Source organism: Pyrus communis, chromosome 16 (genome assembly GCF_041283825.1).
Source record: "Pyrus communis isolate YQ-2024b chromosome 16, ASM4128382v1, whole genome shotgun sequence".
Classification (NCBI taxonomy): Eukaryota; Viridiplantae; Streptophyta; class Magnoliopsida; order Rosales; family Rosaceae; genus Pyrus; species Pyrus communis.
In genome coordinates this window covers 27,994,332-28,011,867 of record NC_142580.1, presented here as the reverse complement: position 1 = coordinate 28,011,867, position 17,536 = coordinate 27,994,332, and the positions used below count along the sequence as shown (strand labels likewise).

The window sequence follows — 17,536 nt, the reverse complement described above, 5'->3', positions numbered from 1 at the left end:
AACCCTATGGGCTGAAACTTTGGGCCGCCCAAATAATTTCCTTGGGCTTTAGAAATGGGCTTTTGTTTAATAATAAGGGTAGACTTGTAAATTTATAAGCAGAGTATTGACTCAAGAGTTATATGAAAGAGAATTAAAACCCTAGAAGGTGTTACTGTAATGTCTCAAACTGAGGAGGTTTCATGCAGTGTTAGTGTAATTATTAGTGTAATTATACCCTTTAGTATTATAATTGTCCCAATATAAATGTGTGTAGTGCTTTGAAAATTTATTGGATAACTTATATGAAACTACCTCAACTATGGGTCAAACCTTAATCTCATATTTCATGTTTTAAACATAATAATGTCATACCTCAACTTATGAATTCATTGCAATATCAAATCTATATTAGATTTTATGTCAATTTACCTGTTAAAATGATGACATGGCAGGAGCGCGACCCACTCCTTTGCCAACCAGATTAAAAAATTATTACTTATAATAATTAGAATTAATTAATTATTAAAAAAATCTCTCCAATTCCTTTCCCCCTAGATCTCCGGTCATCTCCTCCCCACACTCTCTCCTCTTCATACCATCTCATTACAAACCCAATCCTACTCTGACTTGCAACCTCCTTCTTCTTCCCCCCACTTCCCGACCCAAAACTCCAATTCCACCCTAGCAACGAAACGATGGAGGTGCGAAAGATCTCCTGCGGCAACGGCCGCAGAATGAAGAAGGCACGAAAGATCTCATCTTTATCCTATTTGCAAGGAAGGAGGCGCGAAAGGTCACGAAATTGGGATAGAAAGTCCATTCCATGCCGTGAAACGAAGCCATCGACCAAGGTGTTTGGGTTTGTTGGATTTGTGAATGGTTGCCCGGGAAAGGGGTGAGGGGAGGATGGCGGAATTGGTTAGAGAGAATAGGTAGAAGAGGCGAGGGAGGGTGGGGATGTGGTATGATTTTATATTTTCTGGGTTTGGGATGGGATGGTAGGAGGGAGCGAGCAAAAGTGATGACAGGCGATCTGAGGGGAGAGAAGGGAGAGAGATTTTTTTTTTAATTAATTTTAATTATAAAATAATAATTATTATTTTATTAATTTTTTATTCATGTTGGCAAAGAAGTAGGCTCTACTCTTATCACGTCATCATTTAACAGCCAAATTAACAGAAAATTTAATGGAAACTTGACACTGCAACAAATTCATAAGTTGCGGTATGGCATTGCAATGTTTAAAACATGTAGTATGAGATTGTGATTCGACCGATAGTTGAGGTAGTCATGTGTAATTTACTCAAATTTATTTGGTAAGACAGATAATTGTCTAGCAGTAAATCAACACAACATATAATACATTCTTGCTAGAATGTGTAGTTCACATTCACATTATTACATCATCATCATTGTACAAAGTAAAAACCACAAATTATTGAAAATAATATCTCAGTGTAATCAAACAAATTGACGGTTATGGTGGTTTCAATTAATGTGATTGTGGGGGAAAAGGCGGATTGGAAGTCCTTTGGCAGGCATGGCCAAAGGGTCCATTACAATTTTCTCTTGGGGAAGAAGTCTCTCACATTTGACCCTCTTGACCAGGTTGTGCATGAACACAAGTATTTCCATCCGGGCATACTCATTGCCGGGGTACATCATTGGCCCTCCTCCAAATGGAACATAAGTGTATGGTGTTGGCCCGGTTCCTTCAAACCTCGACGGATCAAATTTATCGGGTTCCTGGAAATATTCTACACTCTTGTGCGTTGTGATCGAACTCCAATATAATATCCAACCCTTTGGAATTGTGTATCCATTGAAGACAAAGTTAGTTGAGGCTTCCCTGAAGGATCCTTGAATTGGTGGTGTCAATCTCATCATTTCTTGAGCTACATTCCACGAGGTACTTCATCTTCTGATGTCATCCCAGTTCAACAACTCTCCTGGGGCTTTCAAATTTGCAATCTCCATTTGCTCTGTAATTAGTATTTGATTTAGCATCCAACAACAACGAAACCGTAAATATTATTTTTAGTAATTTGGATGTCATTTAACCCAAGTGCACAAATTATGGAGCATCTGGTCCAATTACGTACCCTTGTAGACTGCATCGTAGATGTGAGGGAGTTCAGCTAGAAACTTGACAATGAGGGTGCAAACAGTGCCGGCAGCTTCATAACCACCAATTAACAGCCCCATAATCTTAATACTGATATCCAATTCCTTCATGTAGGTTCCATCCTCATCGCATGTCATCAGCATGTGTGACAAAATGTCTTGCGTCAGAGAAGCCTTGCCATCAGCCAAATCAGCCTTCCTTTGCTTTATTATCTCCGTCAACTTCCCATTGATGAGGTTGGAGGCCTTGATGGCTTTGCGAAGCGGTGTCCCAGGAAAGTCAATAGGCATCGATATGACTCCGGCGTTAGCCAGATACAAAGAGTGGCCTAGTTTGTCTATGTCCTTTTGGTCCTCGAGGCTAAGAAACAAACGTGCAGCGATCGCCAAGGTGTAGCTGCAGTAATATTATGTATAAACATGTACTATGCAATAATAGTAGCATTTTCATGCTGTATATGTGTGTGTGTGTGTGTCTGTAAGATAATTGATTAATTAGAAAGTATATTTGTACGATAATTGATTAAATGAATTGTTATTAGCACTAAAAAATCTCTTTTGGCACTCCAAGAATACACTTGTGAAGAGTATAGAATGAGATTTTTGGAGTGCTAATAACAGTTCCCTTGATTAATATGTTTTCATTATTTGACATGTATATATGTGTGTGTTTTCAAACTATAATTAAACAAATGATCATTCCTGCTAATCGCCCAATAAAATTAATAGGACCTATATAAATGAAATTTCATCAAATTAATATTGTTCACGAGATTGATATTCTAAATCATATAACATAAGTTTTTTTTAGCCAAAATGGTCTCTGAGATTTGCATAACTCCTTATTTTGGTCCTTGAGATTTGAAATCAACAGAAGTGATCCCTGAGTTTGTCTACCATCAATCATTTTGGTCATTCCTTAAAAAATCTCCATTAAATAAGGATAAAATGACCAAAATACCCTCAAATTTTGTCAAATCATTTTGCCCATTGTTTATTTAATTGAGAGTATTTTTTTTAGTCATGATTTAACATAATTTTTCAAAGAATGACTAAAATGATTGATGGTGGATAAACTCAGGGACCAATTCTATTGATTTCAAATCTCAGGAACCAAAGTAATGAGTTATGGAACTTTCAGGAGCATTTCGGCTAAAAAGCCTATAACATGTTAACATGCATATATGTAAGACAACGTGTTATGTGCAGCCATATGTATGCATGTTATGAGATAGAGAAGAAGAGAAATTTTATTTAAACTCATTTAGCATATTTCTACACCCAACTTAAATTTTAAATGTTAATTGTCTATTTTACCCTATTGCATAATTACTATTTAGTACAAAATGAAATTAATAATAAAACTCATATTTATCAATGAGAGCTACTAGACCCACCCTATTGTCTTATTTTTCCACCCATGTTATAATCTAACCCATTTTAAAAAGTTAAAAAATTAAAATATTATTTCTTCACCCACTATTATTCTCAAAATAACCTTTAATATACACATACATAAGAAATTTTAAAATTGTCTCTTACAAAATATAAACAAATAATATGTAAATGAAAACCACTAAGGTCTGCAAATTCAAATGGAAATGACAAAGCTATTCAAATTCAAAAGAATTCGAATTATTTGACCGACTTACACTTATCTAAAGTCAATGAAATTTTATATGCAAACACTAGACACACAGAGCTATACTCACACAAATTTTTGGGATTTTTGGAGTTGATTTTCTATTTAAATTAAATCGAACAAAAATAGGACAATAACATATTTTAAGTAGTTCACAAATTAAGAAAAACGAGTTAGGGGAATTGCTATCCACCACCAAATAATCATGCAAACATGTTATGTTTAATTCAAATTCCTTTTATTTCTGGATGAAGATGCTCAAGTTGGCTCAATGTTAGAACTTAATCTATTACTCTTTCTTATGTAGTATGTTAAGAGAATGACGTTTTCAACTTAACTTGTCCCTAGCATGCAATCTAGAATGGCATGTTCATAGGTTTAACAAGTAGAAATCATTAAGAACGAAAAGAGTTTGAATCATCACAAGGCATCATAAATACTGGCGTTGTCTTATTTATCCTAGAAATTGGTAATCGCAATTAACAAGTACTACTCTAGAACATATGTAGGTCCTCATTCGACAAGGGCAGGCGCACACATATTCATAACATTAGAATCCTAGATATGCTTGTGGACATCTAAATTTCAGTGAAACAAATGTTGACCAATGCATTAAAATTACAACATTTATTCATTTCACCTACATCACACACTCATTTCACCTATAAACTCCATTCATTTCACCTACATCACACACTCACTTCACCTACCAACTCCATTTATTTCACCTACAACATCCACTCACTTCACCAAAAAAATGGATGGTGATGATTCACTCTCAAAGCCTATAAATAGGCTTCTCCATCAAGAGAAAAAGGAGGAATTTTACATCACACCAAAACCGTGAAGCTTTGAAACTCTAAAGCTCTCAAACAAATCCTGAAGGATCAGTAAAACCCTCTTCGTTCTTCATCAAATCCTCCTTCAAGATCAAGCCCCGACGACCCTTGAAGGAACTTCCACCAACTCAAGATCAAGCCCTGACGGCCCTTGAAGAAAGTGTTCATCGTTCATCACCAGTTCATCCTAAGATCAAGGCCCAATGGCCCTTTGGATTAACAAAGATCAACAAACCCATACACCCGTTCTTCAAGATCAAGCCCAGCAGCCCTTGAAGATCCGTTCATCAACTGTTCATCCCTAGATTAAGCCCCGACGGCCCTTGGGATCAACAACTCATCCATAAACCTACACCTTACGAAGATAGAATCAGAGGCTAAATTTGTAGAAGAGATTGTAACCCCAAAATCAATACAAAATATTATTTTGTACACATGTTCTTGTTTCAGGAAAATTTGTGTTTACAAATTTGGCATGCCTAGTGGGACAATCTCTACCTCTCATCTCTATCCTCAAATCATCAAAAAGCGCAAATGGCATCAAGAAAGGCTCAAGCTGTTCCTGCAAGTGGTGATATTTCGGGCATCACAACCCCAAGCAAGGCAAGAGCTCATTTTACCGCAGCTTCCGCCCCTGCATTAACTCTGTTAAAGGAACAAGAGCACTTGAGGCACGAGCCTGTGATCACCCTAGCCTCGCTAAGGGCGCAAGAGAGGAGAGTCCGAGGAAATACTTAGAGTCCATACTCTCCGATGCCGACTCAAGCGGCAGTATAACCATGCAAGTCATGACCACTGGAGCAACTTCAATCAAGGAGCAGCTAGCTCAGATGAATGAAGCAATCGTAAAGCTCACACGGACTGTGGAAGAGAAGGACTTGCAGATCGCCGCTCTCGTCAACCAACTAGATGCGCGACTCGATGTGAAAGTCGACCCAAATGTTGATCCATTAAAGAAAGAAGTCGACGAAGAAAATGAGCCTCCAACAGACTCCGTATTGTACTCAAAGCCTTACTCCAAGAAGATTGATGCTTTGAAGATGCCAAGGGGTTATTAGCCTCCAAAATTCATGCATTTCGATGGAAAAGGCAACCCAAAGCAACATGTCGCCCATTTCATTAAAACTTGCAACAATGCTGGGACAGAGGGAGACTACCTCGTCAAACAGTTCGTGTGTTCGCTGAAAAGTAACGTTTTTAACTGGTACATCGACCGTGAACCCGAGTTTATCAACAGTTGGGATCAAATAGAAAGGGAATTCCTCAACCACTTCTACAGCACTCGCCGCACTGTAAGCATGCTAGAGCTGACCAGTATGAAACAATGGAAGGATGAACTTGTCGTCGACTACATCAATAGATGGTCCTCCTTAAGTCTGGATTGCAAAGATCGGCTTTTTGAAACCTTCGCCATTGAGATGTGCGTTCAAGGCATGCATTGGGGGTTACATTATATCCTCCAAGGAAAAAAACTGAGAACTTTTGAGGAGCTGGCAACTTGTTCCCATGACATGGAGCTGAGTATCGCCAATCACGGGAAGAAGGAGCCGATTACAACTTCAAGAAGGATAAAGTGTTAGCCCTACATGTAGACAAGACTGGGAAAAAACCCGCTAAGGAAGCTTTCACCGTCAACACTACCCTCATCAAGACCTCCTCAGCGCCCATCAAGATCTTCTCCAAGAAGAAAGCGAAGGAGATAAAGAAATGTGAGCCTTCTCGCACCCAAGACAGGTACAAGAGCACCTTGAGGGAGTTGGAACAGAAAATGTACCCTTTTCTTGACTCTAACATGGCTGCAATGTTAGACGACTTGTTGGAAAAAAAGGTGATCGAGCTACCCGAATGCATGCGTCCTGAAGAGATGAATCGCATAAACGATCCTAGGTATTGCAAGTACCATCATATTGTGAGCCATCCTGTTGGCAAGTGCTTCGTTCTTAAAGAACTCATCATGAAGTGAGCACAACAAGGGGAAATTGAGCTCGACCTTGAAGACATGGCTGCAACGCATACCATTACAATTGCGTTTGGATCGTTCGATCCCATGTCTTTCCAAGCGACACCTGACCATTCTCGTGAATGCTCAAGCTGTACGGTACCTCCTGCACAATCATCACTGTAGGGAAGCGACCAAGATGTACATACCGATGATCAAGGAGGATGGACATTGGTAACCTACAAAAAGACAAGGAAGCCAAAACCATGAGTCATACAGCCAAATGCGGAACAAAGAGGAAATTACCATCGCCGCAACAATGGGAAGCCTAAAAGAAACATAAAAGTTGATAAGACAACATATGCTGGGGATCCTATGGAGCAGAAGCCACGCATTCTCGTTTCCTTGCACGAGTATTTCCTGAAGGACTTTTTCCAACAATGCACTACCGTTGCTTGTCACATGGTTGAAGTAGAAATAGAAAGGCCCTCAAAAGGCAAAGTTATCGCCACTGAGGTAGAAAAGACCCTCACACCCGAAGAAGGTCTGCCAACACACTTTAGCATCGAGGAAGCGCTACAATTGCCAAAAAAGATGCGAAGAGCACTAGCAGCAGTCTTAGCAAGTCCCGGCGACCATGAAGTGCAAGAAGGCAACGACGAAGACTTGAAGCTTCAGCCACATGAATGTACCACATGTTGTGCCACCCATGACGCAATTAACTTCACTGACAAAGACTTACTGTTGGGATCAAAGCCTCATAACCATCATCTCTTTGTCTCGGGGTACGTAAGGGAACACAAAGTCAACCGCATGCTTGTAGATGGTGGGTCGGCCATAAACATCATGCCAAAATCAACAATGACCACGCATCAAGGTAGATGAATTATCCCTAAGCCGTTTGCTGATCCAGGGTTTTAACCAGGGAGGACAAAGGGCGATAGGCATGATCCGAGTGGAGATGACCATTGGTGAGCTCAAATCAAGCACGATATTCCACGTGATTGATGCAAAAAACTTCCTACAGCTTGCTCTTAGGAAAACCTTAGATCCACGCAAATGGGGTAATACCATTCACCCTTCACCAATGCTTAAAATTTTACCGAGAAGGAGTGAAGGTGATCCAAGGCGACACCAAGCCATTCACCGAAGCCGAATCACACTTTACAGACGCCAAGTTCTACATGGAGGAAGACATGGTGCCCGAAGCTCTTCCAGAAGAGATCAGATCCACGGGCAAAGCAGCACCTAAAAAGCAAGAGTGGCAAGCCATGCCTAAAACGCAAAAAGAGTAAGTTGTGCCATCTTCAAGCAAAGACGATGACAAGCCTGCTAAACCTACAACAACCAAAGGGAGTAGGATGCCTTCAAAAGGACTGAACACACCCATATTCTGATACATCCTGATGTCAAGAAGAAAGAATGGTCAATCTTCATTCGAAACTGGAGCAAGAAAAGCCGATACACAATGGCACAAGGATAATATGAAGTTGCTCAAAATAAATGCAGTTTTGCCTCTGACACAGCTAGGCGGTGCTAAGGTTGCAAGACTACCATAAGGCTTCATAAAAGCTCTACCAAAAGGGGTAGAATTAAGCTTTCTTCCAACCAAGAGGACCGAGGAAGGTTTTGATCCAAACGCCTACAAACTCATGTATAAGGCTGGGTATGACTTCGCTTCCTCTTTTAATCCTGGGAAGAAGGTTTCAAACACCGTCAGTGACAAAGAACGTAGACTCACCAAGACTCAAAAGAAGTTGAAGGAGCATAGTTACGGGGTTGACAACAACAAAGCTGGACTTGGCTTTACACCAAATGCACCTGTGATGATTTCAAACAAAGCGAAAAACACTAGCGCTTAATACGTCAGTGTGAGCATTGAACAAGACCAAGAAGAGCCCAAACCCGTCCCTCGGACTTCAGTCTTTGATAGGATGAGTCGTTCAAGACCTAGAATTTAAGTGCTTAATCACATTGGCAGTCAAGACCGAACTTCCATCTTCAAGATGCTTAATGTGTCAACATCCCAAAGCTCTGTTTTCAAAAGGTTGTCAAAACCTAAGAAACAAAGCAACACAACTAGCTCTCGTACGTGACGATCAGTTTTGGAAAGATTTGAAGATAATGAGAAGCCTTCTGGAAAGAGGAAGACAACACCAAATGAAGAAAAGCTCGACGGGTTAGCAGAAAAAGGCGACGTTCGAAGCTTGATTCCTTCAAGGATGAAGCGCCAAGCAATCTTAGAGGTTGACACAAATGGACCATTGATGCGAGATTTATACGCACACAAATTAAACCCTCTTTTCGTCAAATTGTAGTATATGTATAAGTAGGGATCGTTCTGGACCGGGGATTAGGAGGGATTGTTAATCACTTGGATTTGACTAAAAAAAACGTAAAAACACAAAATAAATGTATTTCTAACTAATCTAACACTTTAAAATAAATGGGGGATTGGTTTTGGACGAAATTAAACTAAAATAGAAACTTGGAAACAAAACAGATTGTACAAACGAAATTGATGGAATAGAATGAAGAAAAACTAGTTAGAGGGTTCCTTATCCACACATGAACATAAGCATATAATTTGACTCCCAGTTATGACTTCAACAAACGATGAATGACAATGCTCCAAGTTAATTAGGTCCGCTTAAATTAACCTTCAGATTTCCCTAGATTCATTGGATTGAATGGGATACGCATTACAACCAAATTATTCCTAATCAAAGTCTCTCACATGGAATACGCATGATAGAGACATTCAACAAAGATCATTAAGTTCAACGGAAATCATAAACATTGACTAGGCATTCATAACTATGGAATACGCATGTTAATCCAGCCTAGGGTTTACTAAACACAATCGTGACTAGCGATTTTTACTACTCATGAATATAAGTTCATAACGATTAGGTGAAATTCCCTTATATCCTAGCATCAAATCTTAGGCATGCAAATTAAGTGTCGACCCTCAACCCACATACATAAACAAGTTCTTAATCAAAACAGAAAAGTAACCCACATCTAAAGTTCATGAATTCATAACTGGAGTAAATCAAATCATAACCAACATATGTCCATGGCTTCAAATTCGCCTTTAACTAAAAAGAAATTAGTTTCACATGTTTAACATAATTGAATAACAAGTTAAATTAAACATGAAAACACAAACAAGAAAAGAAAGAACAAATGGATGGAAAGTTAGCTACGGGGTTCATCTCCACATATGTTATACTTGCATAATAAAACGATTTCCAATTGCATTTCAACAAATCATTAATTCTCAACGCCCCGGGTCAATTAGGTCCGCTTAAATTAACCGTCAAGTTTTCCTTAAGTTAATGAATTGGATGGGTTAGCGCAACACAATTCACAACATTCTCCAAAAGTCCTTTACGTGAAAAGCACAATAAAGATACAATCAAAGATCATTAAGCATCATGAAAACTTTAAGTGTTGACGAGGCATTCGTTACTATGGACTACACATGAAACTTATGCCAAGAATTTATTTAACGCGATTGTTTATAAGCAACCTCCACTACTTGTGAATATAAGTTCGTAACTATTAGGTGAAACTCACTTATATTCTAGCGTCATATTGATGCATGAAAATTAAGCGCGCATTCTTAATAAACATTCATAAATAAGTTATCAATCAAACGGTTAAACAAATTGAACCACAACTTATGAAACGCAATTAGAATTAATCAAATCAAAATGCAAGCATAAACATATATTTCGAATCACCCCCTAGCTAAAGGGGGTTTAGTTTATTATAACTTTGAAATCAAAGAAATACCTAAACATTCCAACAACTCAAACTTGAATTGTATGAACGTTTAGGCACTCTTCTCTTCCATTCCTCATACGTACAAACAAAGAGAATTGAATTTAAACATTGAAATCAAAGAAACACCTAAACATTCCAACAACTCAAACTTGAATTGTATGAACGTTTAGGCACTCTTCTCTTCCTCGTTGTTGTAGCACAAGGTCTAAGGATAGTTTGATGGTGTGAATGGTTTGGGGAGTGGTGTTTGGATTAATAGGGAAATGGAAAAATGGTGTTTGGATTCTAAGGGAGACTCACGGCTAAGAGAGAAAGGGATGTGTTTGTGGTGTGTTGTGTATGAAATGAGATGTCCATGAATGAATGAATGCAAGGGTATTTATAGGAGTAGTGGAGGGAACATATGGCTATGTCATTTGTAGGTGAAGTAGGTGGATGTTGTAGGTGAAGTAGGTGGATGTTGTAGGTGAAGTGGATGTTGTAGGTGAAGTAGGTGGATGTTGTAGGTGAAGTAGGTGGATGTTGTAGGTGAAGTGGATGTTGTAGGTGAAGTAGGTGGATGTTGTAGGTGAAGTAGGTGGATGATATGTTAAGTGATAAGTGATAAGTGATATGATATGTGGTTATGATATGATAAGTGGTTAAGTGGTGATGATAAGTGATAAGTGATTAAGTGATATGATATGTGGTGATGATAAGTGATAAGTGCATGTGGGTTAACTAATGAAGGAAATGCATGTGCAATGACAATGTGTTAGAATGGATATGTGTTATGCATGGCATGATTGGGATTAGGAAAGGTTTAAATGTCCTAAAACTAAAGAGAACAAGGTTCCAACACTTTGGCTCCAATTAGGTCTTCAATTTCGTCCAACACTTTGGCTTCAAGCATAAGCTATCCGTCCTTAGCCCAAAAGTGCTCCAAAAGTCTCCAAAATGCATCTTTTTGCTCCTTTAGCCCTTTGGACCTACAAACACACGAAAATAGCTTAAAGTACTAAAATAACTAAAGAAACATAACGTAAATGTACGAGAACAAGCCATTTAAGTCGCATAAATATGCTCCTATCAACCATTGAAAGTAAGAAGGCGTACTATCATCCACATCGGACAATCCTCATGCCAACAAGCTCGAGAAGACAGCACTGAAGAGGAGGTCCAAGATGTCTTCCACATCACGATTCAAGAAGGCAAAGAAGACGAAATCCCCAAGGAAGATGTCACTGTTGCACCACCATAGCTCGAAGATGGGGGGCAAGCCACGGTTGATGATCTCAAGGAACTCAACTTAGGCACAAGCGAGGAACCAAAGCCTATCTTCGTAAGTGCATTATTAAGTACGAATGAGATAAAAGAGTATTACCAGCTGCTATTAGAGTACAAAGACGTATTTGCTTGGACCTACAAAGAAATGCCCGGCCTGGACCCTATCATTAATGTTCATCATCTTGCGGTCAAGCCTGGAACGCGACCGATAAAGCAAACTCAAAGACGCTATCGATCCGAGCTCATCCCACAAATCCAGGTTGAGATCAACAAGCTAATCGAAGCAGGCTTTATTCGAGAAGTGCAATACCCCAAGTGGATCTCTAACATCATCATTGTCTTTAAGAAATCAAGATAAATACGTGTTTGCGTAGACTTCCGGGACCTCAACGATGCTTGCCCAAATGACGATTTAACCTCGCCAATCATTGAAATCATGGTGGACGCAACCACTGGCCATGAGGCATTGTCATTCATGGATGGCTCTTCTGGGTACAATCAAATTCTCATGGTCCTCGAAAACAAGGAACTAATAACCTTTCGTACTCCAAAAGGTATCTACTGCTACAAGGTGATGCCTTTTGGTCTAAAGAATGTTGGAGCTATGTATCAATGCGCAATGCAGAAAATCTTCAATGACATGCTACACAAAAACGTAGAATGTTACGTAGATGATGTGGTGGTCAAGACAAAGAAAAGATTAGACCACTTGAAGGATTTGCGAATAGTGTTCGAAAGGCTGCGAAAATACAACCTCAAGATGAACCCGTTAAAGTGTGAGTTTGGCGTCACCTCTGGAAAATTCCTCGGCTTCATCGTCAAGCACCGTGGTAATGAAGTGGACCAATCAAAGATCAAGGCCATTCAAAGCATGCCCGAGCCAAGAAACCTGCACAAGCTGAAAAGTCTACAAGGATAGCTAGCCTTCATCAGACACTTCATCTCTAACCTTGCAGGGCGTTGTCAACCGTTTAGTCACCTCATGAAGAAAGATGTTCCATTCGTATGGGACGAAGCATGCTATAATGCTTTTGAAAGCATAAAGAAATATTTGTCAAGTTCACCTGTCCTAGGGGCACCTGTGCCCGAGAAACTGCTCATATTGTATATTACTGCTCAAGAAAGTTCAATCGGAGCACTTTTGGCATAAGAGAATGAATTCCAGAAAGAATGAGTACTACCTCAGTCAAACTCTCACCAACGCTGAGTTGAACTATTCCCTAATAGAAAAGAAGTGCCTCGCTTTGGTGTTTGCCATTCAGAAGCTCAGACATTATATGCATGCTTACACCATCCACCTGGTTGCTAAAGCTGACCCTGTCAAATACGTTATGTCTAAGCCAGTCTTGACAGGGCAACTCGCTAAATGGGCCTTGCTTCTTAATCAATATGTGATCATCTACGTCCCAGCTAAAGCCGTCAAGGGACAAGCGCTAGCAGACTTCCTTGTCGATCACCCAATCCCAACTAATTGGAAAATCTCAGACGACTTGCTTGACGAGGAGGTGATCTACATCGACATCTTCACGACATGGACGATGTTTTTCGACAGATCCGCACGAGCAGATGGAATGGGGGCAGGAGTAGTATTCATGTCGCCACAAAGGCAAATACTATCTTACTTCTTCCAACTGAGTGAGCTATGCTCCAACAATGTTGCTGAGTACCAAGCGTCGATCATCGGGCTCCAAATGGCGATCAACATGGAAATCACAGCTCTTGAGGTATATGGCGACTCCAAGCTCATAATCAATCAACTCTTAACTAATATGAGGTAAGGAAAGATGATCTCGTCCCATATTTTCGGCTGGCAACTCAACTGCTACAAAAGTTCGAGGCCATGACACTAGAACATGTGCCAAGAAAGGAAAATTAAATGGCAGACGCCTTCGCCAATCTAGCCTCGAGTATAACACTAAGAAAAGATGAAGCTGCAGAAGTGCCGGTTTGCCAAAGATGGGTGATCCCGCTCGTTACTGAAATGTTACTAGATGGTACAAATGTCATCTCAGCACTTCCAGTAGATGCTAAAGAGTGGAGACAGTCGCTGATCGACTACTTAGAGCACGGAAAACTTCCAGATGATCTTAGACACCGTTCCAAAATACGTAGACGAGCAGCTCGCTTCCTTTACTACAAAGGAACACTCTACCGATGCTCTTTTGAAGGAATGCTCATGAGATGCCTAGGTGAGGAAGAAGCCAATCAAGCCTTGGAAGAAGCACATTCAGGTGTGTGTGGGGCACATCAGTCTGAACCAAAGCTACATTTCCAGCTTAAAAGAATGGGTTACTACTGGCCAAGCATAGTGAAGGACTGCCTGGAACATGCCAAAAGGTGCCAAGCTTGCCAATTCCACGCCAACTTCATACATCAACCGCCTGAACCATTACACCCTACAATTGCTTCACGGCCGTTCGACGCATGGGGATTGGACGTTGTAGGACTAATTACGCCAAAGTCATCTGCAGGAGAAGCTTACATCCTAGCTACAACAGATTACTTCTCCAAGTAGGCTGAAGCCTTACCCTTAAGAGAATTAAAAAAAGGAAACTGTCGTTCGTTTCATCAAAGAGCATATCATCTACCGATATGGTGTGCCTCGCTACATTATCACTGACAACGGAAAACAGTTCTCCAACAAACTCGTGGATGAGCTCTGCGACAAATACAAGTTTAAGCAGCACAAGTCTTCCATGTATCATGCTCCGGCCAACGGCCTTGCGGAAGCATTCAACAAGACGCTGTGTAACCTCCTGAAAAAGGTAGTTGGCCGAACAAAGAGAGACTGACATGAAAGAATAAGTGAAGCACTTTGGGCATATAGGACTACACATAGGACTCCCACCCAAGCTATGCCTTATTCTTTCGTATATGGTGTGGAAGCTGTTCTACCGCTAGAAAGTCAAATCACCTCACTAACGATGGCTGTATAAGAAGGCTTGACTGATAAAGAAAATGTAAAGTTGCGCCTTCAAGAGTTGGAGGCACTAGATGAAAGAAGGCTCGAAGCTCAACAACACTTGGAATGCTACCAAGCACGGCTATCCAAGGCATTCGACAAGAAGGTCCGCCCAAGGTCTTTCCAAGCCGGAGATCTCGTACTAGCATTGCGTAGGCCTATCATCACAACTCACAAGACAAAAAGCAAGTTCACATCAAAGTGGGATGGACCATACATAATACAAGAGGTCTACACCAATGGCACTTACTTAATCATGGCAGAAAACGGCTTGAAGATCGGCCCCATCAACGGCAGATTTTTGAAGTGCTACTACCCCTAAAAAAAACGCACTATGCTCATGGCCCGTAAAAGCATAAATTGTGTATGGCAAAATCATCATCAAAATCACCATTAAAATAAAAAAATTAAAAAAAAAAAAAAAAACAAACCATCACTCATTTGAACTACGTCATGACTTGATCCCTCCTCAACCAAGGGTACGTAGGCAACTTGAAACTTCAAAACTTCAAGTACATTCACATCATCAACAAAAACACAAACACTTTGAAGAATAAAGAGCAAATTCAAGAATGCAAACACTTCATTTCTTTAAAGGAAAAGGTTAGCCCCAGAGCCTGATTACAAAAAAAAAGCAGAAGATACTACTTGAAAACTATGTCCCTAAAACTAGGGAGGCGATCTTCAAGCAAGCCTTCCAAAGTCTTCAAAGTCTTTACCTCGGTGGGGGACAAGATGGGCAATTCCATAGCCATGCCTTTCTCTTGTTCTAGGCATGAAATCTCCTCTTGGCATTGAGAAAGTGTAGCTCCTTGCTCCCCAAGAACACTTTCAAGTCGTGATGTTTCGATGCCTAACTATTCTTGCTCTCGTATCAACGTATCTAGACGCACCTAGACGGAAGCTAAAGAAGTCTTTATGGCTTGATAATCTCCCAAAACAGCTTGCTGAGAAGACCAGACTTGGGTTAATGACAAGTCTATTGCTGTAAGCTGATGAGCTCTAACATCTGGACTCAACTTCTTTGAGGAAATAGCACGCAAGGAAGAATACTCAGTTGAGGCGGCTATAAGTTCGGCAATCTTGATCTTTAAGGATGAAGAATCAACGTTAAGATTGTCAATCGCAGAAACAAGCTTCGACAAATCCTCCTTAAGCAACGCAAGGTCCTCCAACGGGCACTTTGAAATCCTCCCCTCAATATGGCTCTTGATATCCATTGCCGCATGAAGATTGATGCGATGAATAAGCTGCTCAGTACCACTAAGGTTTGGCCTTCTTAGAGAGATCTCAGAGCTAGCTGGCAAAGGTATTGAATGCATGACGGGCTCTTGCATACCTCCACCTACACACAGCAAACTTGGGAAACTTGGCGGATTTGGAACAAGCTTTGCACCAGGCGGATCCCCGATCTCCCCGCCTGTAGGTAGGTCGCCTCCAAACATCTCCGTATAGGAATAAATGCCTGTGGTCGCCAAGTCAAAAGAACAAGAAGGCCCAATCTAAAGAAAACAAAAAAAGCTGTTAGAAACAAAAGCTAAAACAATGAAAGCAGAAGAAGTCACGAGAGAGAAGAAAATGCATACATCTTTCTCAAACGACACACTGCCATCGAGTTGAGGAAGCCTAAACACTTCTTTCTTCTTATGACAAAAATTGACATCGCTGTCAACCGGAGCGTCTTCAAGTCATCGCTTGTTTAAAACTTGTTGACGCTGTCGCAAAACAAGTCCATCTTTGTGCGAATCAACTTCATCACCAGCCTCTTTAGATACATCCATATGTTGAGAAGATAGGCGTGGGCATTGAAGGACTAAAACCACTGGTTTATCTTGCAAAGTAGTAACACTTGCGCAATCAAAAGGTATCAGTTGCGTAGGAACCACAGAATAACCCCCCCTCGATACATCAAGGCGGGAATGAGAAGAATTGGTACCACTTACCATCCCTAAGTTCTCATAACGTACCTTTGACCACCAACTTATGTAAGCACGGGTCACTAGATTACTCTTGAACTCATCTTTAGCCAGCAGGGTGATAGAAGCATTTGTACATGCATGGGTACAAGACTCCCAATGCATATACGCGGCTTGCAAGGATTCTAATTGGTTTTTTTCCTTCAGCTTGCCTGGAACATTTTGGACAAAACCAAATTGCCTGCTGAAACGGTGGGGACTATACGACTGAACGATGCATCGGTCTTCTTGCCGCAAAGAAACATACCCTGAGCGAAGACTTATAAGGTAAGACAAGTCCAAGAAGTGAAGATGTGAATCATCCATGATGCCTCACCGCACCGAGCTAACTCTCGCCAAATGGTCCATCCTCAAGCCTTCACAATTTTTAAACAGCGCTTGTGCCTGGGAATCATCGGGGTTTTTCGTAGAAAGCATGCCAGAATACTTCGTCATCAAAGGCCCCAGCTTGACTGAAGTCGGTGAAGAAGGCCTCGACTTGTCTAAAGTTAAAGAAGAAAAATGAGTGCCGAAGTACTTACCCAACCAACCATACACATAGTGGTAGGGAAGAACCACAGCACGATCTTCAGTGCTTGTCGAGTTCAAAACAACACTCAAGCTGTTATAAATGTTAGCTAAGATCGGGATAGCAAGACTAAAAGATTCACCTGCAGCCATCTTGCTAGCAACTTTGAAAACTCTAGGACGAACAAAGTTGACGTCGCCTATTGGAAAAACAAACTTACAAAGCCAACAAGCCAAGAAAGCAGCTATGTAAGATTCTTCCACATGTTTTGATGTTATGCCAAGGTCCTTAAACGCTCTTAACTCGGCAGGGGAGCGGCGTCTAGCTAAACCAATAGCACCAGACGGATATGGATCTCCCTTTGGCTTAGTGGTCTTGTTGCAACCTCTTTTCTTCAAGGACTTCTTGTACCTTATGTCCTCCCAATACCAAAATCGGATCCATGAAGAAATCTTCACACCTGAGTTACCTCGAGCATCTTGGGAAAACTTGTGATACGCCCAAAA

At 40.6% G+C, this 17,536-nt stretch overlaps 1 pseudogene; it reads right to left on the bottom strand.

Annotated features, from left to right (window-relative positions):
* Positions 1–1,470: 1,470 nt before the first annotated feature.
* Positions 1,471–6,758, bottom strand: LOC137732927 (beta-amyrin 28-monooxygenase pseudogene; annotated as a pseudogene).
* Between the last annotated feature and the right edge of the window lie 10,778 nt (positions 6,759–17,536).